The sequence below is a fragment of the Gorilla gorilla genome, chromosome 21 (assembly GCF_029281585.2).
Source record: "Gorilla gorilla gorilla isolate KB3781 chromosome 21, NHGRI_mGorGor1-v2.1_pri, whole genome shotgun sequence".
Classification (NCBI taxonomy): Eukaryota; Metazoa; Chordata; class Mammalia; order Primates; family Hominidae; genus Gorilla; species Gorilla gorilla.
The window spans coordinates 71705178-71722780 of record NC_073245.2 but is presented as its reverse complement, the minus strand read 5'-3'; positions in this window follow the sequence as shown (position 1 = coordinate 71722780).

The window sequence follows — 17603 nt, the reverse complement described above, 5'->3', positions numbered from 1 at the left end:
TGAGACACAGCATGGTGGTCAGGGTGGTCCTCATCGGTCTGACATGGCCAGGCCTCGCCTAGTCACCTCATGTCATTGGCTCCCAGAAAGGAGAGACTAGGGGGTGCAGCTCTCCACAGCTGAGGCCGACCCTGGAGGAAATGTCAGCTCAAGGCTCTCTACAGACTGCCCTGCCGGCAGCCAGGCAGCAAGGCCTCCCTCAAAGGGGGATCTAGGGGACTTTCATTAGAAAATGGGAGTGGCACAGCAGAGGCAGAGGCAAGGGGCTTTGAGCCACCTGCTCATGAGGCTTGCTGGTAGCCTCTGGTCCTGCTTGCACTTTATCCTGTGCCACCTCCGTTTTATGATGGACCATTGCTGGGCCCACTCAACCTCATGACTCAGTGAGGACAGAACACACCCCAGGATGGGCAGGTGTGACCTCTAGTCACATGGTGTTCCTAGTCACACGGTGTCCCATGGTTGGGCATTCCACCTCTACCAAGGCACACCAGGAATCAGTTCTTTTTTTTTTTTTTCTTTTTGAGATGGAGTTTCACTCTGTCGCCCAGGCTGGAGGGCAGTGGTACGATCTCAGCTCACTGCAACCCCCGCCTCCCGGGTTCAAGTGATTCTCCTGCCTCAGCCAGCTGAGTAGCTGGGATTACAGGCACCCGCCACCATGCCCGGATAAGTTTTGTATTTTTAGTAGAGACGGGTTTCCCCATGCTGGCCAGGCTGGTCTCAAACTCCTGACCTCAGGTGATCCTCCCACCTCAGCCTCCCAAAGTGCTGGGATTACAGGCGTGAGCTACTGCGCCTGGCCGAGTCAGTTCTTACTAGGTGCAGACAGAGATGCTGTTCTCTGTCTTTTACTTTGATGAGAATGTTTTGGCATGCCTCTGACCACCGGACCCGTAAAAGTTTTAGGGATGTAACAGGCCCCTGTATCTTCATAAGGTTTATCTCCAACCCTCTGAAGCGTGTGCGTGTGTGGCTTTCCAAGGGCCGCAGCATGTCAGCCACCACCTTTTGCTTTTCTGGCCTGATCAAGATCATATCATCAGCGTGAGAGATCAAGGTGATATCCTAGGGATATCTTAATGGTCCGGATTTTTATTATGACAGAGGGCAGGATGGTTAACTGGCAAACTTAAGGGTAAAACTGTAAAGGCATACTGTTGTCCATCTCAGGATAATGTGGACTATTTCTGGTCTTCTTTTCTGATTGGGATTGAAAAGAACTCATTGGCTCCATCAGTGACTGCAGACCACGTACCAAAGGCCAAATTCATTTGTTCTCGCAAGAGTAACGCCCCAAGCACAGGAACTGAGTCAGGGATACTATACTACCTGGGCGAGCTTATGGTGGTCTACGGTCATCCTGCAGGACTCAGTCCCTTTCTGCAGTGGCTAGATAGGTGAAGCACACAGAGATATGAAGGGGACCCTCATCCCTGAATCTTTTAGATTTTTAAGGTTTGTACTCATCACGACCCGCCTCCTGAGATGGGATATCTGGACCAGAGAGGCTGAAGCTGCCGAGGGAACACTTGACCTTCCCCACTGAGAGTGCTCTTACACAGAACACAGAGCTGATGTGGGATGGCTCCACCTGCCGGGCATGGCAGCCCAAAATATGCACCCAGACCAGACCAGGCAGTGATCCTGGAGAGTCTCTGGGCCCGGTGGGCCATGGTAAGCCAGAGTTTGACCAGGACTCTATTTACGAGACTCTCATCCCTTCCCTGTCTAAGAAGGAGAGAGTCCTGGTGGGTTTCCGGTTTCTGTGCATCAACTTGAACCTTGATAGAACAGAAGAATCGAAGTGCTTCCTGCAGCTCCACCGTCCTTTGCCACATGCAGAGGAAACTGGTAAAATAATTAGCTTGTTGTAAGGCAAGTGCCTAGGCCGCGAGACCTGACTGGCACTCGATATTTTCACTGTGCTGTACCACGCCAGGTTCTCGCAGCCCCTGCCCCTCTTTGGACATCTGACACCTGAGTCCAGCCATTGTGCTCTGTGCTGGTGGCCTAAAATTCAACCAACAGATCTGGAGCAACTGATTAACATGCTCAAAGCTTGGAAAATTGCAGGCAGAAGTACTTTCCAACCCTGGAAGGAAAAAAGGACCTGGCTAGAAAGTTGGGGCCAGGACAGAGGTATAGGAAGAAACAACCATCTGTTGGAAGTCGTGGCAGTGGCGCTGGGTGGCCCTGAGAACAGGAGTCGCCAGGGCATTCAGGAAGACATGAATGTCAACAGGTAGAAAATTCCCCTGACTCAGAGATAAAGAACACTGAGATAACCATAGATGGGTGTTCAGGACTGTTAAACCTGCTATTTCTCTCTCTGCATGAAAGACAAATGAAATTGTTTCTGTGATTATCTCTGAAGAGGAAAGGGAAAATGAGAGCAAAACTTGACAACCAGAAGACCCATAAAACTGGGTTCTAGCTACAGACATGTGCAGTACCTGCAATGAATCCCTTCACGGGAGCCCCTAATCTCCAGGTTGGCTGTTTAATTACAGAGCAGGGCTGCTGGAAGGCACAAGACAGTTCAGAGTGCTGGAAAACCAGCTCCTGGAATGACAGCTCACCTGCTCCATAGGTATTTGACAAAGCCTATTATTTAGGTAAACCAAGCATCCTTACAGCTCTCTTTCTTAAACCAAGCCCTGCACTGCCTGGGGCAATGGCCTCTCAATCTTATAATTAGGCAAGAGATAAGCACAGTGAAGATGACAGCTGGAGGTGTTTGTTTTTTTTTTCTTTCTTTCCATTTTCCTGTGAAATTCCTTCTTCCTTGTATAGCCCCCAAAATCACAGGAGGAATTTTACTTCTCCACTCCACCCACTTTGAAAGCCGAGATGAATTTCTTTTTCCAGGCAAGCTTCTTAGGAAACTTCGCATTTGCCAGTATTAAAAGAAATGGAAATACACAAACATTTCATTTTCATTTAATTGTCTTATAATCTGGATAAATGAAATTGCCTGGGCCGCCTGTCAAAGGCCGCAACAGTGGCCCCGGCCAACAAAAGCCATTTTACCTGAACAAAGCCCTGTTCTGCACCAACTGGAAAATGACAAGCTCAGGGCCAGCTGTCTAATATCTCATCTACCTTGTCATCCCCACTCCCCTTCCCTTCATTTATATGTCATTATATGTCGGAATCTATTACGGTGCTCAACCGTTGTACTAAGCTGTTCTTTTTCCATTTAATTACCGAGCTCGAATTACTGACCCCTTGTCTGTTTTATTAAGATGTTGTAGCGATAATGAATCATTTGAGAGGAGAGAAATTCCAGTTTCCCGTTTAGCCGCCTCTAGATGAAATCTCTTCCAGGACGGTAACCAGATTGGCCCGTATCTTGTGCCCATCCGGTTTAATGGAATCACTCCAGGCTGAGCCTCACCTCTTGTTTTGTCAGCTAAGATAGAACACTGCACTGGAAATACATTGGTTATTTCTGTAAAAACATTCAGGAAACAACTGGAACCAACTCACTACTATCAGGTCAAAAACTATCACACCAGCTCCTTGGAAAATGGGGCTGTCCCAGTCACATGCTTGGAAGTAGGAGTTACTGGGTCTGCCTAGTACTGGAAAGGAGCGTCATTCCTTCATGGACTCTCAGGACAGCGTCTGTCTCAGGGCATCTTCTCTTGGTGGGACCCAGGCTTCTGTTGTGAAGATTATGTTAGAACCACTCCAACCCCTTTCCCAACCACCAGACCAAAGGAAGGCCCTCTAGACATCATAAATATTATTAACATAATTGTATATCCCTAACCGGGCACTTGGGCTCCATTTTCACACTAATAATCCGATTATGAGAGGGGGCAGATGAGATGTGTTTCATGAGGTGAGTCTGCAATGGTCCATTTCAGCTGGGAATGATTGCGTCTTCCTGTGCATCTTCAAATAGTTTACTAAAATGTATTCATTTCTACAGGAGGAAGGAGGCAGGCATGATTGCCTTTATGTCTCCAATTAAGAAACTGGAAGACCTGCTTCTGGGCTCTAGGGAGCTTGTGCATCGGAGACTTTTGTTTTCTTCTTGGTGCCAGTGTTTGGGAAAGCAGGTAGAAGGATGAAGGAGTAGAAAGAAGGAAACCAAGTAGACCCACTTCTGAATTCCAGTGAAATTTCTACCACATGTGACTTCAGAGAATTTTCTCTAGGGCTTTGGAGTAGTTGTGCCTTGATAGAAACCTGGTGTTCTTGGGGGCCGGGGCTCATGGAAGACCTTCCTGACCCTGCCTCTCCCTTTCTCTCCCTCCTCAGCTCCTCTGAACCTCACCCCTATTAGCTCCTCACTGGTCTCCTTCTGACATTCTACTTTTTACTTGGCCTGAACCTCTTCTCTCCCAGTTCCCCCCAACCTAACAGTAACTCTGTGGTGGCTAACAGAGTAGACACTCAGTAAAAATCCATCAAAGGCAGCTGAACTGTTCAAGTGAGAAAGGTTAGCATCTTCTTCAGGCCAGTGGCTGGCCAAAGCAGGAAAAGCCTGTGCACGCCTAATCCATATTTCGATACAGTTCGCCTAAGGTGAGGGTTTAAACTTTCGTTAAAAAAATAAGTTGGTTGGTTGGTTGCCTGAAATAGACCCGAAAAATACTAACTAATGAACTCTCAGTGGGCATAACCCATCCTCAGGCAAAGAGGGACAAAACCAAGATATCCAGCTTCACTTACAGCAAATCTGTACTTTTAATGCTAAAAATCCCTCCCCCTACTTCTTCTATTTTTCTAGTGTGTTTGGTTTATTATGATTTATTGTGAAAAATTGTACTGGCTTAAAGCCATAGAGCAGAATTTCTTTCTTTTTTTTTTAATTATTATACTTTAAGTTTTAGGGTACATGTGCACAATGTGCAGGTTTGTTACATATGTATACATGTGAGCAGCATTTCTTAGCCTGGGTCAGCTCATTCTCTGTGGTGAAGGTCTGTGCATTGCAGGATGTATAGCAGCATCCCTGATCCCCATCCACTCAATATCAGCAACCTCCCCACCCCCTGCTTGTGACAACCAAAAACGTCCCCAGACATTTTCCAATGTACCCACAGTGGGGGGCGGGGGGAGGCCAAAATCACCCCAGATGAGAACCACTTTAACAGAGACAGCCACAAATGCCAAGAAATTAAACCTTCAAATTAATGTGGCCCATTCACTTAAACTTGACAAATGTCTACAAATAGCAAAGCACATTTGTTGTGCTTCCGTTTGCATTTCTATTCTCAGGAGCAATTATCTACTTAATGAAAACCTTCTGTCTTCATCAGACTCATTGGCGACACCAAGGTATCAACAAACCCTGACCACCTGGGAGGTGAGGCCTACAGCAGGTGACGCTCCGCTGGGTGGTGACGCCGTGCGCAGAATTTCATTCACGAGGGGCTATTTCACGACAGCGGGGACAGAAAGCTAAACAGAACCTCCATGTTTCCCAGCCTTTCTGGGGGTGTCAGAGCTGCTATGTTTGAGCAGAACCATCCAAGTTCTGGTTCTTGTTAAAGGAAATAAACAGCACCAGGTGGGGAAGGGGTGGGGAAGGGGTGGGGAAGGAGGTGGAGAGCTGGGGAGGTGGGACCCCACCCTCAGCAAACACATGCACCCAGCAAGTCCCTCCTCATCCTGCTGCTGTTTCCTTGTCCCCAGAATACTGACATCCCTACTATTATTTGGCCTATTTCATAGGTTATGACCAGGCTCTCTTTGTTTATATGAATACGCCTTGAAAAATAAGAATAATTGTTTTAAAAGTTGAGCAAAGGAAAGGCTTTTTATTTTTTATCTGGGTTCCATCCTTTGCAGACCCTGGAAGGATACCAGGCTCTACAGATGGCATTTCCTGTTTAATCAGTGAAACTCTGATTCAGACAGCTTAATGGTCTATTAGTAAAGAAGGTGTCGCATTGCAGAAGAGAGTTTATCATCTGCCACTATTGATATCTAACAGAGGAGTGATTCTAGCAACAATCGCTGAGTACAGATCTCCATGGGTGGATTTTAAAGTGATGTGTATGCATTGGACTTATTGGCATGGGACAGGATATATACAGTTTAAACTTCATATTTATTTAAACAATGCAATTCTTATGAAAATGAGTTCACTTTGAGCCTGTTGAAAGAAAGGAGCCAATGCTAGTTAAGGTCATCTTGGTTTTATGTAAGAACAATGATATTTTTCCTTGGCCTAATTGCTTTAAAATGCAATCGAGCTGTGGTTCTCAAACTTGAGCATATATTAGAATTCTCTGGGAGGCTTGTCAAAATCCACATGGTTGGGCTTCCACCCTCACAGGTTCTGCTTTGGTAGGTCTGGAGTGGGGCCTGTGAATTTGTGTTTCTAACAAGTTCCCTGGTGATGCTGGCACTACCAGCCCAGGTGCCACACTTTGAGAACCATGGCGATGGAGCTGAGATGAATCAAGACTTTCAGTTAGCAGTTGCTGTTGCCGCCCTGTCCACATTCCCTTAGCACTCACCTCTACCCCGAAAGGCTGCTTCCAGCATTCCTTGCAACTCTCAACTGCGGGGCTGTTTGGCTGCAGGAACCCCCGACCTACCTAGCACCCATGGAATTGCCCCTGGAAACAGCCCCTAATCGTGTGCAAGCAGGACGGGGTGGATAAATATCCCAGGTTCCTCCACCCTCAGATGGGATAGTCATAAGCTATCTGCACCCGTCCCAGTACTCCAAGCATGGGTCCGCATCAGTGTAGGCCGGTTTTCTCAGCTGTTTATTACCAGCCTGTGATGGGCTAAGTACTGAAACTGAGCACAAGCATTTAGAAATTTTTACAGCAGTTTGGAACATTAATTTACAACTGTTGAAGCAAATTAATAATTTTTAAATGGGGCTTATATTTTCTATGGCTTTGTTCCTTTTTTTTTTTTTGGCGGGGGGCGGGGGACAGAATCTCGCTCTGTCACCCAGGCTAGAGTGGAGTGGCATGGTCTCGGCTCACTGCAACCTCCGCCTCCCGGGTTCAAGCAATTCTTCTGCCTCAGCCTCCCAAGTAGCTGGCACCACAGGCACCTGCCACCACACTCGGCTAATTTTTGTATTTTAGCAGAGACGGGATTTCACCATATTGGCCAGGCTGGTCTCAAACTCCCGACCTTGTGGTCCTCCCACCTTGGCCTCCCAAAGTGCTGGGATTACAGGTGTAAGCCACCACGCCCGGCCTGTTCCCATTTTTTATTTTACAAAAATATCAACCCTCCATGGCTTGGCAACAGAAACAAATCTTTCACCATAGACCGTTTGGAAAGCACTGTTCTATACCATCTCTGAGCAATCTGAACCTTTGCTGCTTCCAGAAGTTACTGTTCGAGAGCGTATCTGTTCTTCTTCTCTTCGCCCACTCTCCCTTCCCACTCTCCCAGGGGTATTTCCTGAGATTGTCTCCCAAATAGACCATTTGTCTTTGAGTCCTTGTCTCATGGTCTGTTTCTGGGGAAACCCAAACCAAGACACTTAACTAATTTCTTGAAATTCTTCAAAATGAGACTCTCTCTTTCAATATACTTCAAAATTGGGAAATTTCTCATATTTGGGTCTCCAGCTTCTTCTTGAAAATAGGAAAACATAACAACATAGGGTCTTTTTATTCACATGGCAGCTATCAGTTGTAACTGAGCTCCCTTTGGATAAAATGTGAACACTCCAATTTTGCCACAATCCCCACCATTCTCTATTGTTTCCCTGAGTCTATTTTTTCCTGCCAATTAGCAGTTGGTTGCATGGTGCTTTTCTTAAATTAGATGAATATCTCTCTTTCTCTCAGGCTTTGTAAATAATGGGAACAGATAAATCAAAAGAGTTTCATGTTTTGAGTAAAAAATTAGGGAATAGACCTTTCTATGAGAGAGTAAAGAGGATTCCTATGTATTTAATATGAGAACAGGGACTGTCATCCCTAGCTCTGACTCCTGTAGGAATTTGAGTTTGTGATCTCCTGACTTCAAATTGGGATTTCGTCTCCTACCTGCAAGGGGTAGTCCGGTCAAATAGTCAGCAGGCATTTTGAGGGATGCCATGGGGATTGAGTGAAACCAATTTTGAAGAAAATTGGGAAACCTATGGGGAGGGATTGTAGACGAGAGAGCCTCCCTGTGTCAGAGGATAGAACAGACTGGTATCTTCTCAAGTCCTTTTCCCCCTGATGAGGCCTCAGATGGGGAGACAGGCTACTTACTTGGGGTCCCATCCTGTTGCTGTGAACGCTCAGTAACATCACCTAGGGCATTCCCAGCATCCCTTATCCCCCCCCTGTCATGTAGAGATAGGAGCAATAGCCTCTCTGGGTTGCACTGGATGGGGTGAGTTATTTTGCAGGAATATTTTCTGTAAAGTCCACAAATGCTATTTATTACTATTAGTAAGTAATGTAAGGAAACATACGCTTCCAAACACAGTGTCTTCTCCAGCCAAGGTTACCTTAAGAGATTATGATATATTCTGAGACATCATCTAAAGACAGCATCACCGGCCCAAACTTTGTCATTTCTCCTTCAGAAATACATTGCATAGGAGCCTGCTTTTTATAGAACTTTTTACATGCTTCTCTTTGTTCTTTGGATTTTGGTTTTCATTAAGACACAGTTTTAGGTGAAAACAAGAGGAAAAGTCCCCCAATCCCAACACCCTGACACAGCGGCTCTTTTTATTTTTGCAGCTGTCGTGTGTACTTACAGTTTGATTCTTGGGATCCCCCAACCCGACATTCTCTCAGAAATGTTTTCATATCTCTCAGTGTCTTTATAGTGAAAATCTCTTGTGGGGCACAGGTGGCAGGAGCCTCCACAAGGCCCAATCTGAGGCATTTAGGTGGTTTTCTAGTTTGTTTCCTTGTTTGTTTATGCAGCTATTTGCAAAAAGGTGCTTGCACATCTTCATGCGTGCATGGCCCGGAGGAAGGGGACCCTCAGGACGAAAATCCGGGGGCTTTTGAAGCCATGTGAGAAGATCAGCCTTGGCTTTGGGGACTTGACTCATTGTCTGGAATATTATCTCAGAGTGATATTTCCCTGCGTATCATGACCTAGTCTTAGCTCCAAATGACTTGTTTCGAAAAATGCAACCTCCCTCAAATAACGAAAATCTGACACTGCCAAGAAGATTTTTAAAAATATGCCAAGGTCTTACTCCAGAAAGAAAAGGCAGCATCCAGGGAGGAAGGTTGAGGTCACTGAGGACCCAGAGTTGGGGTGCATTCCTTAAAGAGCTTTGGCAGAGCGCCCCTCCTTATCCCCTCACACCTGCACCCCCACCTACAAAGGTCACAGCCACCTTCCCTACCACAAGGTTGGCTCTGAACTAAAATACCATAAATATAAATCCTTTTGTTTTTATGTTTCTTGTTCCCAGGAACACAAGTGGTCACCTGAAATCAACACTAAAAGGGCAGAAGGCTCCAGAAACCCAACTCTTTCTGCAGTAAAAGCCTGAAAATTACATTTTGATGCAATTAAGAAGATAGCATTTTAAATATAATTCTATCAATTCAGCTAAATGCTCTCAAACTATAAGATCTGCTCTCTGAAACAAAGAAATCCATCTTTCCAATCAATATAATTACATTTTTAAATGAAATTTTTAGAGTACTCTCTCCATGAGGCATGTCAGTTGTTTCCAAATGCTTGATTAGGTTATTAATCTCTTTTCCCTCCTTACAACGCACTTCAAGGGGCTACTTTATATCAAGTTCATGTTAATGAAACAATTAAGATAATTTAAGATAATCTATCATCTCAAAATATATGATTCCAGATCCCTGAAAGCACCGCCTAAAAGACCCAAGAATCTCATTGCAGAAATGCACCTCCAAAATGGAATTATGTCTTACATTATTTGAAAGACTTAGAACATCTTTCAACTTTAGGTGCTTTTGCCATAGTGAGAGTTACTTGAAGTTCTATGTTTTATTTCTCCCCTTAGGATTTCCTGGATTCCCAGGGGCCTGAATAACCCACAAGAGTAGTTGGGAAATTATATAAAACAATCTTGGCCGGGCACAGTGGCTCATGCCATAATCCCAGCACTTTGGGAGGGCGAGGCAGGTGGATCACCTGAGGTCAGGAGTTCGAGACCAGCCTGGCCAACATGGTGAAATCCCGTCTTTACTAAAACTACAAAAATTAGTCAGGCATGGTGGCGGGCACCTATAGTCCCAGCTACTCGGGAGGCTAAGGCAGGAGAATCACTTGAACCTGGGAGGCAAAGGCTGCAGTGAGCTGAGATCATGCCACTGCACTCCAGCCTGGGCTACAAGAGTGAATCTGTCAAAAAAAAAAAAAAAAAAAAGATAAGAAAATCTTTGACCAGGCATGGTGGCTCATGCCTGTAATCTCAGTGCTTTGGGAGGCCAAGGCAGGCAGATCACAAGTTCGAGACCAGCCTGGCCAACATGGCGAAACCCCATCTCTACTAAAAATACAAAAAATTAGGTGGGCTTGGTGGCAGGCACTTGTAATCCCAGCTACTCGGGAAGCTGAGGCAGGAGAATCATTTGAATCCAGGAGGCGGAGGTTGCAGTGAGCTGAGATCACGCCACTGCACTCCAGCCTGGAGACAGAGTGAGATTCAGTCTCCAAAAAAAAAAAAAAGAAAGAAAAAAAAGAAAAAAAGAAAAGAAAATCTTTCTGAGGTGAAATAGTGCCACAAAATGTACCCATGGTGACAGTGATCAGGTTGGTGGATTCCTGGCCAGGTGACTCCAAATATGTGCCAGGAACCTTCTGTGGGGGACAGAAGTTTTAATACTTTTACAAGAGTTGGACCATATGTTAAAAAGTCATCTCATACGATTTGTAAACTTTGCTGATCACATGCTATACCGTACTTTAAAAGGCTGGGTAAATAAGAAAAAAAAGAAAATGCTGCCACAAAATCACCAGAGAAATAGGATGGAATACATTTGTATGACGGAGGGAAGGACAATTTCATGGAGGCACAAACCAGATATGGCAGCCAGATTCTGTATTTGGGCCCAGCCGCATCATGTGTGGGGCCCAGCACAGTGAAAACGTGGCCCCGTTGTTCAACATCGCTAAGAATTTCAGGACGGTGACAGCCTTGAATTCAACCAAGTGGGAGTTCTTGTGAGCCGGAGCTCTGTCTGTCATCCTCCCTCTATCCCCATGACCAAGAAGGAAATGGCTGAATTTCTTATATGTTCCTTCTTTTACTTTCATTTTTAATTTCAGCCGAATATAATTGCTTGTCACCACGGTTAGTTGTTGTTGCAATTTGTGCCCCTATTAAATGCAAATCAACCTACTTATTGACCTGCGGGGGTCCGTCTCCACTGAGCGCCCTGGGGGTTGTGGGCAGGGGACAGGAGAGTCTGGACTGCACTGAGTTCATCTCATTTTTGCTCTTGTGCCTCAATCCACAGCTTCCAGATGCTTCCACCATAACATTTGGCACCCCCGGCTTTGAGAAACAGGTGCTCCCCTACACTCATGCTGCTTTACTTTAGGTATCTCCAGAATCTTCCTGGGCTATGCTGTTGACACTTTGCCAAACCATTGCTTTTCCAGTGGGACAGGTCTGTGGGGCTGTTGGGACATGATGGGGGCCTGGGTCCCCCGACTGGTACCCAAGTGGGTCCTGTGGGAGCCTCCTTTCCCCAGGGCCATGCTCCTGCTCTTTGCAGCATTCCTGAGGGGGATGACCTACCTTCAGTTCCTGTAGGGCTTGCAGCTCTCAGGAATGCAAGACTTACACGTCCAAGCATGAGAGAAGCAATTGGAGATGGCTCGTGATACCGCAGCACTGACACTATGGCAAGGATCCTGCGCTCCCTTGGCTCCCTCCCGTGTTCCCACTTCACTGCTGCTTTCCGTTTCTGGAACCCACGTCCAGCTGCCCTTTGCCCCTGTTGTACCCTCTGCCCCTGTTGTACCCTCTGCCTGGAACATGAACACTTCTCTCCATTCCCTCCAACCTCACTCCCCTTGCCTTGGTAACTCCTTTCCTCAGTAACTCCTTTCCTCCACAGGGCGATCTCTTCCTGTGATGCCCAGAAAGGCAGGTCCTGCTGGAACTACTGCCAGGGCACCCCTCACCCTCTTCTGGTGCCACGGTTAACATTGCTTATTTGTCTGCAGGTCCAGTGCCCCCTGTGGGCAGTTAGTTCTATGACAACAGGGACCTACCTTGTTCAACATCATGTTCTACAGTACCCACAACTGTAATGAACATGTGGAGCTGCTCTATAAAATATCTGAATACATGAGGGGGTGAATGAATGAGTGACTGAGTGAATGAATGCCTGAGTGAGAGAATGAATATACTGAGTGAGTGAGAGAATGAATGAATGTCTGTGTGAATGAGTGATTGAATGAATGAGTCAGTGAGTGAATGAATGAGAGAATAAATTAGTGAATGAGGGAATAAATTAGTGAATGGGTGAATGAATGACTTAGTGAATGAATGAATGACTTAGTGAATGAATGAATAAGTGAATGGGGGAATGAATGAGTGAAGGAATGAATAAATGAGTGGGTAAATGAATGAATGAGTGGGCGAATGAATGAATGAGTAGGCAAATGAATGAGTGTGTGAAGGAATGAATGAGTGAATGAATAAATGGGTGAATGAATGAATGAGTGGGTGAATGAAGGAATCAATGAGTGAATGAATGAGTGGGCAAATGAATGAATAAGTGGGTGAATGAATGTGTGAAGGAATGAATGAGTGAATGAGTGAGTGAATGAGTGAGTGAATGAATGAGTGAACAAATTAGTGAATGAGTGAATAAATTAGGAAATGGGTGAATTAATGAATGACTTAGTGAATGAGTGAATAAGTGAATGGGAGAATGAATGAGTGAAGGAATGAATGAATGAGTGGGTGAATGAGTGAAGGAATGAATGAGTGAATGAGTGAAGGAATGAGTGAATGAGTGAGGGAATGAGTGAGTGAATAAATGAGTGAATGAGTGAGTGAATGAATCAGTGAATATGTGAATGGGTGAATGAATGAATGAATGAGTGAAGAAATGAATGAGTGAATGAATGAGTGAAGAAATGAATGAGTGAATGAATGAGTGAGGGAATGAGTGAATGAGTGAGTGAAGGAATGAGTGAATAAGTGAGTAAAGGAATGAATGAGTCAGCCAAGTCAAGTGACTGCAGTCAGGCATATCTATTTACTAATTGGGGAAAGGGCTCCTATAGATGAAAGAACTACAGTGTTTAATAACTAGGGATTTGCAAGAAGTGGGACGCAGACAGAAACCAATTCTAAGGCTCATCAGCATTCCTTCATAGTTTGATCCCTCTCAATTCCAAAGAATTCCTGGAAAATGGACCTGGGGTCATCCTGTAATTACAAAAACAGGGAAGAACTGAACTTCTTAACTCCCAAAGATGACGGCAGGGTTCTTTGGAGGAATGCTAAACATTGTCCTACTTGAGAGAAATGAAGTGTACAAAGAGCATGAGCCATGGACCCAGGCAGACCTGCAGTCAGTCATTCAGTCAGGAAACACTTGCTGAACACCTACTGTGTGCATTACTGCATCTGTGTTTAAAAGGGTGGCTGTGTACAGAAGATGGCTCGGTGGAGAGATGGGTTTGTCCCACAGGCTTTGGAGTCAGATTTTCTGGCTTTACCACTAACTAACTGGGCCTCCACTTTCTCATAGGTAAAGGGAGGGTTGTAATAGCATCCACTTCCTGGGTTGCTAGGAAGCCATTAATACACTCAACAGAGCACACAGTGAGCACTCAAAGTAAAATGTGCTTCGGACCAGCTGGTTTGGTGAGTTTCAGGCTTACCCCTGAGCCTTTCTGTGTCTGAACTCTTTCATGGAAGGTGGATAAAAGAGGAGCCCTTCTGAGTGAATTGGAAGCTCACCCATCTCCTTCCCTTTCCCTTCAGCCCCTTCCTCTGGGACGACCCTGAGGTCTGGGAAGCACAGTTTAGAAATGGCTTATTTCATCACCCCTCCTCGCCTTTTGAGTAATCACAAAGAAGTAGCCTGTCCCTCCCCAGAGTCTCAGCACCAGGACTCAGTCCCATCCCTCTTGCTCTGGGATTTTCCTATGATGTCCTGTGCAGTAGAGAGAGCCATTTGCAAGTGACAAATGTTGGGACAACATGCAAATGCCCTGACTGACTTTATAAGAGGTTGAACAACAAGATGGAAAGAAAGTGGGTCCTTGGTGCCACTGCTGTGTGTCCTTGGATCTAGCTAAACCGAAGTTAGATCCACTTTGGGACTTTTCAGGCTTTACAGGAACCAATAACTTGCCTTAATTGTTTAAGTCAACTTGAGTTTGGTTTTCCATTACTTGCAACCAAAGTAATCTAATGGCAGCAGGCCAACACACCTTTGACAACCCTCCTCAGGTTTCTCCAGGTTTACAGTCCCAAGGGCCCTCACACAACTACAGCCAGCTCCCTCCCATCCTCCATAAAGCTGCAGGCATCCTTTTCCCCAGGCCCCAGCATGGCAGAGGTTGAGTAACATGTTCCCATTTTCACCGGCCCGGCCTTACCTCGGCCTCCCTTCCCAGCAACTTCTCTCCATCCTGTACCTCTCCTAGCTCTGGCCCCGCTCCCAATTTACCTTTTCCATCCTGAGCTGGGATTTGGGGGTCACATGAGCTAAGGGTTGGTGTGCTCATTCAGCAAACCACCTCTGAGAGGTTACTCTGTGCCACACTCTTTGCTGAGTGCTGGAAACATGCTGGCAAAGGTAACTGACTCAGCCCCGTCCCCCAGCAGAGGAGATGGGAAACCACCTGTGCAGTGCCACGTGCACCAACATGCCCTATCATAAAAGGTGTGCTGGACACACTTCTAGGCATTTAGCACACATTGAATTCCTCACAGTAACTACAGAGATGAAGAGACTCAGAGATGGGAGATCCCCATGCAGGGTCACACAGCTCACACATGGGGTACCGGCATAGGCCAGGTACATGGGATACCCAGGCATATCTGGCCAAGTCCTGAGCCACATATCTGCTGGGAACCATGGCACCCACTCTTCGAATGCATGGCAACTCAGACGTGCTGGTCTGAGCAAAGGGCAAGGCAGAGTTGCAACCCTGGAGGCTCACATATCCCCCCCTAAACCCTCTCGCCTGCAGCTGGGTTAATACAGAGTGCCCATCTCCCCTCCTCCATTGCTGCAGACTCCACCGCCTGGGGCCCTCAGAACCAGGCTGGGCTGCAGAGGAACTCCAGCTCCTCCTGAAATGGGCCCCAACTCAGCCAATTTACTTTATGATAGCCTTAATCAGTACTGACTCGGGGGACAAAATCAAATTAAGTTTCCTCTGTCTGGAGCTTGACAATCCACTGTTTCCAGGGAAAAGCAAGGACTCCATCAGCAATCCCCTCCGGGAGGAATTATTGAGCAGCTACTACGTGACACAGAGCACGAGTCCCCCATGACAGGTGCTGCAGGGCCTCTTGGGTCTGGCCACACCGAGCCCTGCAACAACTCTTACCAGGTCACATGAGATTTTTTTTTGCTGCAAGAATCTCTGAAAAGGTTTTGATCATCTTGCTTTCTCGATTATTCAGGATTTTACTCACATGCAAAGTCACAAATTACTGTAATTTGTCCTTACCATTTTCTTATAATGTTTTAGTTTGCATTTTAAGATACATCTGTTTTGCTCATTTTATTCTGATGACTTAAACTTTATTACGAGGAAAGTGACTACAGTTTACTATACTTGAAGTCATCGAAACTTCTAGATGTGTACTCAAACATTTACTCATTCTACTTTTGCTGTTTTGTTTTTATCTTTTAGAGCCCAAACGCTTTTTGAGGACTTTGGGGAAAGCAGGAAGGCCGGACAGGAGTACCTACAGGGGCCAATGGATCCAAGGAGAAGGCCCAGCGAAAGGAAGGACCCAGCAGCTCCCCCTTGCCAGCGCTGGAGACCCTGGCTCTGGGGCCCAGTCCCAGCCCTAGTCCAGCAGCGACGGACAGTGCATCAGTCAAGGGCACTGCTCACCTCCCTCCGGACCCAACCGCCATGAAGGCCAAAGCCGAGCCCCCACGCAGGCCAGTTCACGTCCCATTCTGCCATGTCTCGGGCTGGAGCGAATTGTATTGATAGAAAATAAAATGTCGACATGAAAAAGAATGCCCTGACTTTTTTCATCTGACCCTTTCGCCAAAGCAACTAATAGGAATGGTATAACAATATAATGATTTAATAATTAGACCCAGGACACATGTGGTCTTCATTATTACAATGATTACTTTTCAGTAACATGAGGAAAAACATGAATCTTAAAGTAATTCTCAATAATTAAAGTCAACCATTCCCTAAAGAGCGGCAGCTGTGTTTGGAAGAGATTTCTGAGAAATCCTGATAATACAGTCCTAGGTATTCAGAGCAGCTCTGGGGGCCAGGGTGCCTTTCAATAGGAACCAGGGTGGCACATTCCATTTTTTCGTTTTGACGAAGCGAAATACAACAGAGTTCCCAAATGTGTTCATTTATTACAACCCAGCTGTGACTGAGCAGGTTGGGGCCCAGAAGCATCTTCCATTATGCCCTCGGTGCAGAGGGCTTTTTGATTCTCTTATTTCAGCCACTTTGGGGTCACTGGGCCATCCATTCATTCTTAGGTTCCATGAAGCTAAATTAGTTTAATTTAGCCTGAGCTGAAATGAGAAAGCGTGCCCCATAGTAAAGGGCAGGAGAGACTGAGTGCAGACTCATTCCTGGACTTGAGTCGTGCGGTCCGTCTCCTTCCTTCCAGTTCTCCCACCCCGGACCAAGCCATCACCCTCTCTCCCCTCTTACTCTCCCCCTCCCACTGCAGGTCATTCTCCACCCAGTGGCAGGGTGGGGTGAGCTTTCTAAAGTGGAAATCAGACCTTCCAACAACCCCCAGCACTCTGGCCGCTTAGTGTTGGATCCTGACTCCTCCCCCAAAATTCAGGGACCTGACCTGGGCTTGCCCACACCCCCTCCCCAACCCTCCACTGGGTCTTCGCAGCAGCTGTTCCCCAGGCCCGAAACCCATACCCTCCTTTCCTGGCCAGGCGCCTCCTTCTGCCCAGCCAGGTTTAAGCCCACGTACCCCCTCCTCCCCAGACAGCCTTCCCTGAGCAGCCTGCCTGAAGCATGGCCTAGTCACCCCGACACTGTCCTGTGCTATTTCAGCTGGGGTCCTAACCCCTGCCTGCACGCCCTTTCCATTCCTTCTGTGGTCCTCCCCCCAAATGCCTCCTCCTTAACATTCCGGCCTCCTTGGCCAATGCCATTTCCAGCCCATAGGACGGTGTCAGCACAGAGGAAGGCTCCACATATGAGTGAGCGGAGCCATGCGGGGCGTGCAAGAGAGGGTCCCTGGGTGAAAAGGGAATTGTCTACGAGACTGGGGGAGGGAGGAGGGAGCCGTGCCGCCGGCCAGGACCCCCAGGTAGGCTGTGGTGTTGGAACTCACCCCTGTCAGCTGGGGTCGGTAGGGAAGGCCGGGACCCTGACTTTGCCTCCCCGGTTGGGAAGGGCAGAGGCTAAGGGGGGCTCTGCAGAGGCCAACAGAGGGCATCAGCAAAAGTGCCTCTCCCCAGTAGAGAAGGAGCAGAACCATCGCTGGTCTCAGGAGGCATCCT